Raw genomic sequence first — 13148 nt, 5'->3', positions numbered from 1 at the left:
TTTTTATTATATTATGTAAATAAATATTTGAAGTTTTCACCACGTCTTTACATTTAATAACTCAGATCATAACATTATTTCATATGCCTCTTGCTTGTAAAAACAATATACAAAACACTTATACTACTAGTGCTGATATTATGGATCGGAAACACGGACCATCTTCAGGATAGATGAAAAGTTCTTGCTTAAATTTAAACGAAGAATCATGAGAGGAATATTTGGTGACAAGAAAACGGTATTTATAAGAGCGGGTACCGTGGATACCGTTTACTCATGGTAAACCATGAGGTATACAAAAAAACAGACAAATATATGGTTCTGGTAACGATATGATATTTGTCGTAAAAATAGTAGGTGTCTACGCCCCACAGGGTCTGAAGAACAAAAAAGGGAAGAATTTTGGAGTGCCTTAATTGCGAAATGCTCGAGATACCTGTAGACAAAAAGTGTTTTATTGGAGGTGATTTGAATGGGCATATTGCTAGAGAAATAGCGGGGATAGAAAGAGTTCATAGAGGTTTGGGGATGGGAATAAGAAATAGTTAAAGAAATAGTGTGATTGATTTTGTAGTGGTATGGGATTTGGCTGTCACTAATACGTTTTTTATGAAGACTAAAGACCAGTAAGTTACATATTGTAGCGAGAAAAAGGAAAATCACATAGTGTGCAGGAGAAGTCAGCTAAAAGAGGTTACCAACTGTAAATTGATAGAGGGTGAGTGTGTAACTAGTCAGCACTGACCGGTGATAGTGGATACGGAAAAGAGAGCAATTAAGACACCAGAAAGTAAAGTGGTGGAAGTTAAAGGATAAGGTTTGGAGACTTAAGCGTCTGTAAGAGTAGAGCCCTGGAAGAGCTTGAGGAAAAATATACTGTAAATTACAGGTGGGAAGCCAACAGCAAAGTTGTGGTGTTAGTGGGAAAGGAAACGCTTTTTTTCAAGTGATGAGTAGGATATATGAGGAAGAAAGGATGCTCAATGCATAGATAGAGTGTGATACATCATTGTATAAATATTAAGGGGACATTCAGGACTGTAATAACTATACATAAGTTACTGTCGCACAATATGAAAATTGGGGAGACAACTGTAGAGCGAAGTTTAAAAAGACATCGATAGCAAAAGAACAGTTTATGCCATGAAGGAGAAAAACGGATGCCTTGTTTGCTTTGAGTCAGTTGAGAAGAAAGGATAGCTACATTTGATATTTATAGATCTTAAGAAAGGCTACAACACAGTTCCTAGACAAAAGCTATGGAAATTTATGAGAGAAAAATCGGTTCCTGAGAAGTAAGTAAGGCTCTACGAGCCTTACGTCTCAAGAAGAAGAAGAAATGTCTATTGGGCGTGTAAATTTGGTCCTCATTTTATGTGTATAAAAACAGCCTATCTTTTTAATTCTTTTTATTTTCCGTTTTGCAAGTAAAGTGGAAGTCAATTGGACGTCTTTTATACACATAATAAAACATATTTATAGTATAATGCGGAAAAGATTCACAGATCCTTGTGTTGACTTTTAATTTATACCCAAAAATGACAGTTAAAATTTTGGTGAGAGCGTTTTTGGCAGTTTAATATTTGGCGAGAGCGCTAGGTTGGATTTGTAAGAGCAATATATCGCTACAAACGTTAGCCTATGAATAATTATTGTCTAGCATCTTGGAACTGGTATGAATATAATGCTAGGACATTCTTTAAATGTAAAAAGTTTCAAAAGAAATATTGTTTATTAACAAATACTATAAAAGAATAGCATTTTAGAATAGTTATATTCTAATTTTACTGAACAGAATATTTACGTCATAAATTTATTAATTTAGTGGTGACATCTACACATCTATGACTAAATTAATTTCTTTTTAAGTTAAGACAATACTCTATAGTCGCTACTCCAATGTAGGAGATAAAACTGGTTGCCTAATTATTAGTATTTCTTACAACAAATTTCTTCTTACAACAACTTTGTAAGTGACTTACAAAGAAGAGCGACGCTCAATGACAGTTAAGCGATTGGCAAAATTGTTGCCGCTTTTTTAGAAGATTTTTGTTTATGTTCAGTTCAGTTCAGTTATGTTTTGATTTCTTACACAATCAGATCACGTTATAGTATATATTAATAAATTGTATTTATAAATACATATTAAATTTAGCTTAATAGCTTTAAAAACTAATTATTGTTGTGTATTGTGATTGTGCTATACCAAAACAACCAAATAGTCTGTAGAAAGCTGATTTAATAGATTATTTTGAACAAGAAATGATGGCGGAACTTTTTTACTATTAATGCTCATAAAAAGGTAAGTTTAAAATTTAGAATATATAATTTTGTATTAAGATGTTTTCTAATGTATTTTAGTGTGTTGCAGTAGTCTTAAAACTAAGTGTATCTACTGTTACATATTATTTTTCACAAGCTGTTAAAAATAATGAACTTTTGAAATTAATTTTGAAATTTTGAAAGTGTGATTATTTCCGGACGATTTTCACATTTGCAGCTGCTTTGTAGCTATCTTCAATGGGACCAAATGTGAAAATCGTCCTTATTTCCTTTATTTTAAAAATTCATAGTGTATTGTATTCTTAAATAGTTGACATTTTAAAAATTCCTCACTTATTAACTATTCTGATCTTTTGGCAACGCTGTAGGGTTTTGACGTCGTAAATCTTGAATGACGTTTGCTCGATGGCCGAGGTTATTGTACAACCAAACAACAATTTTTTGTAAAGAGCAAACAATTTTTACAACAAAACTGCATCAATTAAATTTTTTAAATATGTATTTTTAAATGTTTTAGCCAATTATAGATTATTAATTACAAATAGAAAGTCTTAAGTCACAATAATTAATAATTACACACTCTCATTACCGCAGAGTTGGGTGACTTGATTACAATTACAATTTGAACATAATTCAGTAATATACTCACAACACAACAATTCCTACTTCTCAGTATTAATAGCTCAAGTATCTTACTATTGCAGACTTCTTTCTTTAAAAAAAGAAGAAAATAGTGGGAGTGTATACTAAACCCATCAAATTTTGGGTAATATATATTTAAAAAATATATTTTAGTTGTTATAATTTAACATAACTATTTATTATATGGTGCAGATAAATAAATATTGATTGTCGGTAATTCGCAAAGTTCTATTTTATTTACTAATTAATTTGTTTACTATTAATATTGGCTATGAGTACGTGTGCTTGGTTGTATAGTAATTTCCAGCCACTTCTGGTCTGTCAAAAAGTAACTAACTTCGCAAAAAAATAATTACTAAATTCACTAGACAGTTCGGACTGGGAATAGCGACCCGAGTACACGGAGTATACCTGCCATACTGCTAAATCTATCACAAAACAAAAAATATGGTGTTATGCCACTTTTGGCAAAAAATAGAACCTATATAATTTTTTTTTTAAAACAAAAAACAGTGCGCAGCGCACAGCATACACGTACAACAAAATCTGTTGTACTCGACTCATGGCAGTTTTGGGTGAGTCGGTTTGTTAGATTAATTCGCATAAATATTCTGTCGCTCTGAAAACAAGTTTAGAAATTAGTTTCACATTTATTCTCTCAAAGGTTGTACGTTTAAAAAAATGAATTCTCACAAACTTAACGCAATCATTTTATTACTTCAAGAAGAGGAGGACGAAGAAGAGTTGATAACGTTAAATTTACATAAAAGAAATAAAAATGTAAACGAAATTTTTTCATGTCTTAATACAAAAGGTGCTTTTAAATTAACAGTCAAAGAAAGATTGTTTCAAAACGAGGAAAAATTTCGAGAATATTTTAGACTTTCAAGGGATTTGTACTAGATCCACTAGTCTTTCATCTTCGTCGAGAGAAAATCTAGTAGACATCACTTAATTATTACAATAATAATAACTATATAAAAATACAATTATAATTTCGGTATAGATGTGTACGCTGTGAGCTCAGCTGCCTCAGCTGAACGTTTGCGTCCAAATCAAATCGCAGTTGATTCCAGCGCACACAGTCGACGCATGATACCATAACTAACAAGATAAGTCAACGCGCATGCTCTTGCATTTCTCTCGCACACCTGTGACGTAAACCCGAGACAACTTTAATGATGCCAAGTTAAATGCTCTATCTGTTGCTATTCTGTATGCTTCAAAACGTAGTGAATGAGATTTTTATTTATTCATTGATGTAGTAGTAAAGACTTTGTATATTATACTTCCTCTCGACTACCTGTAGCTACTTTATAAAGAAGACTAATTATTTAGTTGCCATAATATATTGTGCAGTGGTGGGTTGTTTAAATAATTATAATAAAAAAAGTAAATCTTTTTCAAAGTGTCGTTTTTTTGTGTTTCCTAGAGACAAACAAATGCGTAAAGTATGGGTCTTCAAGTGTTTTCAGCGAGACAAATTTAATGTAGAAAGTAAATAGAAAAGACAGTCAGATTTGATTTCATTTACAGTGCTTCTACAATTCGATTATACGTATTTCGTCCTTTCAGGACTTATCAACGCCTCAGTAAGAAGCCCTAAACGTGAAATCAAATATTTTTCGTCAAAGGAAGCCATATTCTTCCTAAAGACGCATACGGTGGCATCTAAGAATAAACCAAAACGTAAAAATCCGAAGATTTGTACTTGTTCGAAACCAAAATTCAGATTCTCACCTAAATATGTGCCGTAAAAGATTTACAAAACAAACAGACGATGAATAAATCGTCTAATAAAATTTACTATATGTTTCTATATTTTTATTTACTCGTATTTTGGGTATTAGAAACCAATTGTTTTATTATTACTTTCTTTGACGGAAAAGATTTGATTTCACTTCTACTGAGGCGCTCTGATGAGTCCTAAAATGAACACGAATTGTAGAAGCACTATACGTGAAATCAAATCTTAACTGTCTTTTCTATATATTTATTTACTCGTATTTTGAGTATTAGAGGCCAGATCATAAAGGGTTCTTACTTAGATGAATCGATATAATGTGGAATGCAATTTTAGATTCCCCTTGTCGGTTTACTCATCGTCTGTTTGCTTTGTAAATCGTAGACGGTACATATTTTTGTGAGAATTCGAATTTTAGTTTCGAATAAGTAACAGAAATCTTGGATTTTTTACTTTTTGCTTTGAGAAAATAAAATTTGAAATGTATAAACGCCAGATTAAACTTAAGCTCTTTATTGCTATCAATATATTGAAATGAATTAATAGTATGACGTTTTATAGTATCTTCTTCGCCTGCGGTATCTTAACAGTCTCGCTCTAAGGTATTTTAAAGTTTGGAAGGACCGAGGAATCGTAAATCTTTTAGCAGCAAAACTTTTGTTTCTTTTCCTTTGAAATAATAATCGAGGAAACCTACTTGCATACAATCTTAATGGATCATATACAAGTTGTTTATATTGAACTTTATAATCTGGCTCTTCAGGTTCTGCAAGAGTATTTAAAAGTTGATGTTCATCACCATGTTGTATTAGTTTATGCCTTGTGTCATAGTATAGGTTTTGCCTTAGGTTTTTTCTCGTATCATTTATAAAATAAGGGAATATATCTCGAGGTAACACAGCTCTATTATCACCGAAATTTCTATATGCATTTATCATCGATACATGTAGAACTGCCAGCATTACCTAAAAAACAAAAGATTTATTTTTTATAATGTGGTTTTAATGTAATTACTATTTTTATTGGGAATAAGCCACAATTTAGGTTTAAAATAAGTTTATTTTTGACGTTTTGATTTCCACTTGGAAAATTATTCTCAAAATACAAAATATTAATAAAAATTTTTTTGTTACTCGGTGAAAAATTCTTTTAATAATTTAATTCTTCCTAAATCAGATAAAATAAAAAATTTGATAGATTTCAAGTATGTAAAAAGGCATGAATAAATAAACATAGCGTTCAATGGAAAGATTCAAGTATAGTCCTACAAGAAACAGGTATATATATATATATATATATATATATATATATATATATATATATATATATATATATATATATGAACCAAAAGTATTTGCTGACAACGTAAGGAAGTAAACGTTTAATTTTGGGTTTGCAGCAATAAAAAATAAAACGTGTACTCTTATAAATTTTTAATCCAAGCTTTCGGACATTGGTTATGTCCTTCATCAGGGAGCTACAAATGTGATGAATGGTTTGTTAACGTTTATACCAACGTTAACAAACTATATATATATATACATATATATATATATATATATATATATATATATATATATATATACGTCATACGTATATAAACGTCAAGAACGCAAGCCACTTTATCGACCGTATCAAAGACGTTATTCTGGAACCTGAACACTTATTAGTGAGCTTTGATGTAATCTCATTATTCACCAATGTCCCAGTAGAAGAAACATTAAAAATTATACGTAAAAAATATCCAATACCACAGGATACACTAAACTTAACGAGGCATTGCTTAAACAACACCTACTTCATCTACAAGGACCAGAGGTACAAACAAGTCGAAGGAGTACCGATGGGTTCACCACTGTCACCCGTAATAGCCAACCTTTTTATGCAAGATATGGAATCAAAAGAAAAGAGGTTAGTCTTTGTATGTGGGTATATTTTATTTTATAAAAACCCTTAAAAGGGCAACATTACAAGCACGAACGTTTTCGGAACAACTGTTCCATCATCAGGTTAAAATGCAGGTTAACATGCCTGAGCCACCAAAATATTTGGGTAAAAACCCTTTAAATTGAAAAATGTTACCGAAGAATGTACATGATGTTTATAATATTATATGATGTTTAATATTTTAATTAGATTTTACTTCAGGAATCAAAAGCAATAGAAACAGCAGAGCATAAACCCAAACTGTGGCTTAGGTATGTTGACGACACATTTATTATCTGGACGCATGGAGAAGAGAAACTTAATAAATTCCTACAACACATTAACAATATCCATCCAAAAATATAGTTTACCATGGAACGGGAGAATAACCAACAACTTCCATTCCTAGATGTGTTAGTTATTAAGAAAGAAGATGGAAAACATAGGACATACAGTATACCGAAAACCAACCCATACTGACAGGTACTTACACGCAGACTCACACCTTCATCCTGCACAATTAAATTCGGTAATAAAAACCTTAATAACAAGATCTGAGAAACTGGCAGATGAGGACCATAAGAATGAAGAAATGCACAAAGTCAAAACAGCTCTAAGAAAAAATGGTTTCTCCATGTTCACGATTGAAAAAGCACAAAAATCCCGAAACAACAGCAAAGATCCAGAAAAAGAAGAAAAACCAGTCGGTAAAACTATCCTGCCCTATATAAAGGGTACGACAGACAAAAAAATCAGCAGAGTTCTAAGAAAAAACAAAATAGAAACTATTTTTAACACCGACAGAAAAATCGCAACCATATTACCATCACCAAAAACAAAAGTCGCATTGGAAAATCAAGGCGTATACAGAATACCGTGTGAAGACTGCGATAAATCGTACATCGGACAAACAAGGATACAGGTTAGACGCGAAGAACATCGAAACGCCATCGAAAGAAAAGAGAAAACTTCATCCCTAGCACAACATGTCATAAACACAGGACACAAAATAGACTTAAATGGAACAACAATGCTAGCCAACATCGAAAATAAGGCCAAACGTGTAATCAGGGAAGCCATAGAGATCGAAAAACATCCGAAAAATTTAAACACCAGAGATGATGCCCAAAGACTCTCAATTACGTGGAAAACAATTCTGCAGAAAAACGTAGAAATTAAAATAGCGAAGAAGACCACGCCCACTCTGCGCACAGGACCAACCACAAGAAGCGCAACAAGATATTTAAACTCAGTGTGCAGCGACCGAGAAATCAGTTCGCCTGGAACATCAAGACGAAGCAGAACGAATCTGACTTGACAATGGCAATTGTGACCTTGCCGAAACGTCGTCAAAACAATGGTTTTTCTAAAAACCAAAAATATTTAACGCGGAGTCAAACCCGGAAAACAACTGAAACCACATATAGCTACCGCGGAAATTAGTGTATTTAACACGTAAAATGCCGCAATGGAAATCATATTAAACTGTCCATATTGGCCGGCTAAGAGTTTTAACTTATTTGAAACTTTTTTATTATTTTAAACATATGAATAACTTATTTTATTTATAAACTAATATTTTTTAAACAAAAAAAATGTTTTTTGTCTGACAGCATTTGTCCCCCATGGCGATAACACATGTTTTTTTCACAACGGCCGTCGGGGACATGCGTGTCCTACACATGAAGCACGCGCGTTTGACGCGTTTTCGTGTTTAGACTGGTAGTATCGTGGAAACTGCAGTCCGGCGAGGTTATAAAATATGTACGTGATAGTTTATGAATATTTTCGAGTTAGTTTATGAATTTATTAGTTTTTATTTTTTAAATTTAGTAGTTTCGAGTTTAGTTTGTGAATTATGGGTGAATACGAACATGAACATGAAAGATTGCAGAAATTGTGGGACGAAGTTCTTTCTGGAGATGAACACAATTTTTCGCCGGATGTAAGCGACTACGAGCCCTCAGATAGCGAATACAAAATTTGACCAACAAGTAAACGTTTCTCCAAAATCAGAGTACAAAGTAATAATCAAGACCCCCAATCATCAACGTCTAATTGCATAAATACGGCGTCCACTAATATAGACCACATAATTGAATCACTAATAGCACAACATATGGACTATATACATGATGAATCTGAACCCTCGCTAATAATAAATTTTGAATGGGGCCAGGTAACAGGAAATTTTTTGAAAAATATTCCTGTTGGGTACTATAAATGATTCAGGAATCAAGGCAACTGTTTACGAACAATATGAACATACCCCATATTTTTTTTACAAAATGATGATAATAGATGAAATTATTGAATTAATTGTTCGGGAAACCAATACCTATGCACATCAACAAAAAGCTAAAAATACCTCTAAACACTCCCGAGTTCAAACTTGGAAAGACACCACGGAGAATGAAATGGAAGCATTTCTAGGATGCCTTATGTGGATGGGATTAGTTCAGCTTCCTTCCCTTTCTGCCTACTGGTCAAAAAAAGTTTGTATCAAAATTCACTAAAACATGTTTTGTCTAGGAACCGCTTTCAAGTTTTGTTAAAAATGTGGTATTTTACGAACAACGAACAAGCTAATATGGACGACAGGCTACATAAAATCGGTCCCTTACTATCAAAGTTACAGGAAACTTTTTAAGCTTCCATAGTACCTGGTGAATATATTGTTATAGATGAGACACTTGTTCCTTTCAAAGGAAAGCTAAAGTTTAAGCAATATATCTCGAATAAACGATTTAAATTTGGAATTCAACTTTTTAAACTGTGTTTGGAGGGGCATTATTTATAAGACCTAAAGGTGTACTGTGGAAGAGAAAAAGAAGTTTCAGAAGAGCATTCTGTCCCATCTTAGGTTGTTCTGAACTTAACCAGAGACTTGCTAAACAGCGGAAGAACCATTGTAGTGGACAATTATTACACATCAGTAGAATTGGTACATAAATTGCTAGAGAATAATACCCATATAATTGGAACTCTTCGTAGCAACAGAAAATTAAAGCCAAAAACTGTTTTGCAAGCCAAATTAAAACGTAGAGAAGTTATTGCAGAAGAAAACAATACTGGCGTTTTTGTAGAAAAATGGAAGGACAAGAGGGATGTTCTCATGCTAAACACAAAATTTTTACCGGAAATGGTGGTGGTCAACAGACATTCAGGTGAATTCTTGAAGCCCAAAAGTGTGCTGGAATACAACAAACATAAGGCCTTTATTGATTTATCAGGTAACTTTATTATTTAAAAATATTTTTTTTGTTACTGTAAAATTGTTTTTAGATCAGATGAAATCATATATTTCATCTCTACGTAGAGAAGTTAAATGGTATAGGAAGTTGGCAATCGAGCTTGTTATTGGCGCTGCTATTGTGAATTCCTATTTATTACATGAAAAATAACCAATAATAAAATGACCTTCGCAGAATTTGGTGAGGAAGTCATAAAGGGTCAAATGTGTATTTAAAAAAAATGATATTATTATAAGTATATGTACGTTTTAGGACTTACAAAACTTGATACCTGTCCGATTGTCGACGATTCGAGCCAAACAGATCAACACGAGCTTATAGAAACCGAAAAAAGGCAATCATGTTCCGTGTGCTATGCAGAACTCTCAATAAAATCGGAAAGAACAGTTGCCAAAAACAAAACTGTATTGCAATAAGTGTTCAAAATCTTATTGTTTACCTTGTTATTTTAAAAAACATGCATCTACCTCAAAATAAAGATTTCTGAAATGCTAAAATATTTAATTTTTTTAATTATAGCAAATCCTTCTTCAAACCTATCATAAAATTCTCCGACACCCAAACCAATTAATGGTTCATATTGTCCAATACATGCTCTCACCGCTTACATATATCTTAAACGGATCTGTCTAACAAACGCAGTGAGACGCGGCTAGCAGTGTAAACTGACCTGTCGGACAGCATGTGTCCCCCACGGCCACATGCATGGAAAACAATATATGCAAATGGGGAACAACGTTTGTCCCCCATGGCACTTTACGTGTTAAATATCATAAGTAAATATTAAATTATTCTTACCAAAATCCATACGTGAAAATGCATTGTGAAATAGAAGTGATTTTTCATTTTATATAATTTTGTTTAAATATACATTTTTATTTACAAATATTAATGTAAAACATACACGTTTTATATTAAAACTGAAACTCATAAAGGAAAAATTTTATTATACATTAATAACTATATCAGTTTGGCTATTCTTATATCAATTGATTATCGGAAATAAATTAAATATTATAACGGCAGTTAACACCTTATAATGATTGTTTTTAATTTCGTAATAATCAAATCCTAATTGTTTGTATAATTATTTACGATAAATGAAATGAATAATAAAAAAATCAATTATTTTAATAAACTCTAAAGTACAAAATAGGCCTTTAGACAAATATGTATTTGGCACATTAAATATTATTCTTGTTCTGACAATTTGTTTAAAAAAAAACTGAGATTTTCTTTCATTTTTTTTTAATTAATTATTTTATTCTTAACACCAATTTATAACCCTGTCTTAAAAACGGGTCATTTCCCACTTCTATGCAAACTGACAAAAGTTATATTAATTCCAAAATCCGAAAAACTTTTAAATCCTAAAGATCCTATGTAAACTAGACAAACAATTCTTTGATGAAAGCAGAAACTGGAGAGGCACCACTTAAATATAGAAGGACGCATTTAACTCTCACATATGCGTTTGCCGCTAATTCTAATCTGAACAATCCAACTAGATACAACATATGCATTGATCGTTTTACCAGAGAACAACCCAACACATTGTGTCTCTGTTATTCTAGGGTTTTACGTTAAAAACGTATACAGGGTGAGTCATGAGGAACTTTACATACTTCTACCATATGTAGAGTCCCTCAGGGAGCATATCATGTGGCCACTAAAAAATGTCAACTCCTCTTCTTTATTAATTAACAGGGTGATTTGTGTAATTGACCATTTATTTCATTTTACTGTAGTGTTTATACGGCTCATTTGATTTTTTTAATTTTTGCATGATACAGTACACTACTATCAAGCATTCGACTGGTATTAGCTAAACTAAAAAATTCCAGGCCTGGCTTTGGAAAAATTAATTTAGGGATTCGTATTAAATATTACACCCTGTATATATATTGTTTTAAAATGCAATAAGTGATTTTTAAACTACATAAATAGCCAATGAAAACGACATATGCGACAATGTTGTCGCACTTTTATTAAATTTTTAGTGAACGATCAAATCTTACCAAAAATAGAACAACCATAATGAAGTATCAAATTATAAGGTATTAATTTAAACAAATGTTATAAATTTCAAACATTTTAATTAAAATGAGTTCCTATAACATAATCTAATACGTAGAAAATTAACATCTTTACTGTTACTTTGTATTATCTCACGATAGAATCAATTGTTTTTCAATTTTAAATTTTTACTCATAGATCGTATTGGGGCATTATTTTCGATAAATAATAAATTAAATTGATTAAAAGTCAAACCTCTTGTATGTGTTAGTTTTTGTTGATTGTAAATGATTAAAATTTTATGTCAAATAATAATACATTGCATCAACTGTACTAAATAAAAATAAATCTAAAAAAGTTTAAAATGAAGGTTGGCGTTGACCGTTTGACGTTTCTTGATATTTTATACCCATTGTCATTATTGTCATTATCAATTGTTATTCATGTGTACAAGAATACATATTTCTTCTGTCATATCTACGTTAAGTACATTGTGTTAGTTTTGGTAGAGCTTTTGTTACTTTCGTTCAAAATGCCACATCAGTTTTCGACCACAGAATATGCAGACATAATATTTGCTTATGGATTCTGTAATGGGAATGGTAGGGCTGCTAGTAGAGAATATCGCAGGAGATTTCCTAATCGTCGAACTCCCAGTCATCCAACATTTGGGTCAGTTTTTAATTATTTGCGAGAAAATGGCACTTTTCCTAGTGGAACAACAGAGCGACATATAGATGAAGCGCAGGAAGATGACATTATGGACGCCGTTACTATGAACCCTACAATAAGCACTAGACAAGTAAGTCGAGAACTCAATGTTACTCAATCAAAAGTAAGTAGAGTCTTACAAAAAAATAATCTATACCCATATCACATTCAAATGGTTCAGCGACTACATGCTGGAGATGAGATCGATAAGTTAGAATTTTGTAGATGGATTAACAATAATCGACCAACGCTATACAGGACACTACTTACAGATGAAGCCTAATTTACCAGAGACGGGATAAATAATTCACGAAATTCACATGTGTGGGCAGAAGAAAATCCCCATGCTATTCGAGAACGTCGTTCTCAGTTAAGGTTTTCGGTTAACGTGTGGATTGGTGTCATAAATAACCAATTAGTAGGTCCTCACTTTTTTGATGGTCCTTTAACAGGGCAGGTCTATTTGAACTTTCTACAAAATATTTTGCCGAATTTGCTTGCCAACGCGAACGTTGCTATCCGAGGGATGTATTTTCAGCATGATGGGGCACCCCCACACTTTTTACTGGCAG

At 32.2% G+C, this 13148-nt stretch overlaps 1 protein-coding gene across 1 annotated transcript in view; it reads left to right on the top strand.

Moving 5' to 3' along the window:
* The first annotated feature begins 2076 nt into the window (after positions 1-2076).
* LOC140450316 (uncharacterized) overlaps positions 2077-13148 on the top strand; it is an 81349-nt gene continuing 70277 nt past the window's right edge. The window contains exon 1 of the transcript XR_011952005.1: positions 2077-2302. The gene's annotated coding sequence lies outside the window, so the exon portion shown is untranslated. The remainder of the gene's footprint in view (positions 2303-13148) is intronic.

Source organism: Diabrotica undecimpunctata, chromosome 9 (assembly GCF_040954645.1).
Source record: "Diabrotica undecimpunctata isolate CICGRU chromosome 9, icDiaUnde3, whole genome shotgun sequence".
NCBI classification, from domain to species: domain Eukaryota; kingdom Metazoa; phylum Arthropoda; class Insecta; order Coleoptera; family Chrysomelidae; genus Diabrotica; species Diabrotica undecimpunctata.
Note: the sequence above shows the minus strand (reverse complement) of the source record. Positions and strands in the feature narration are given on the sequence as shown.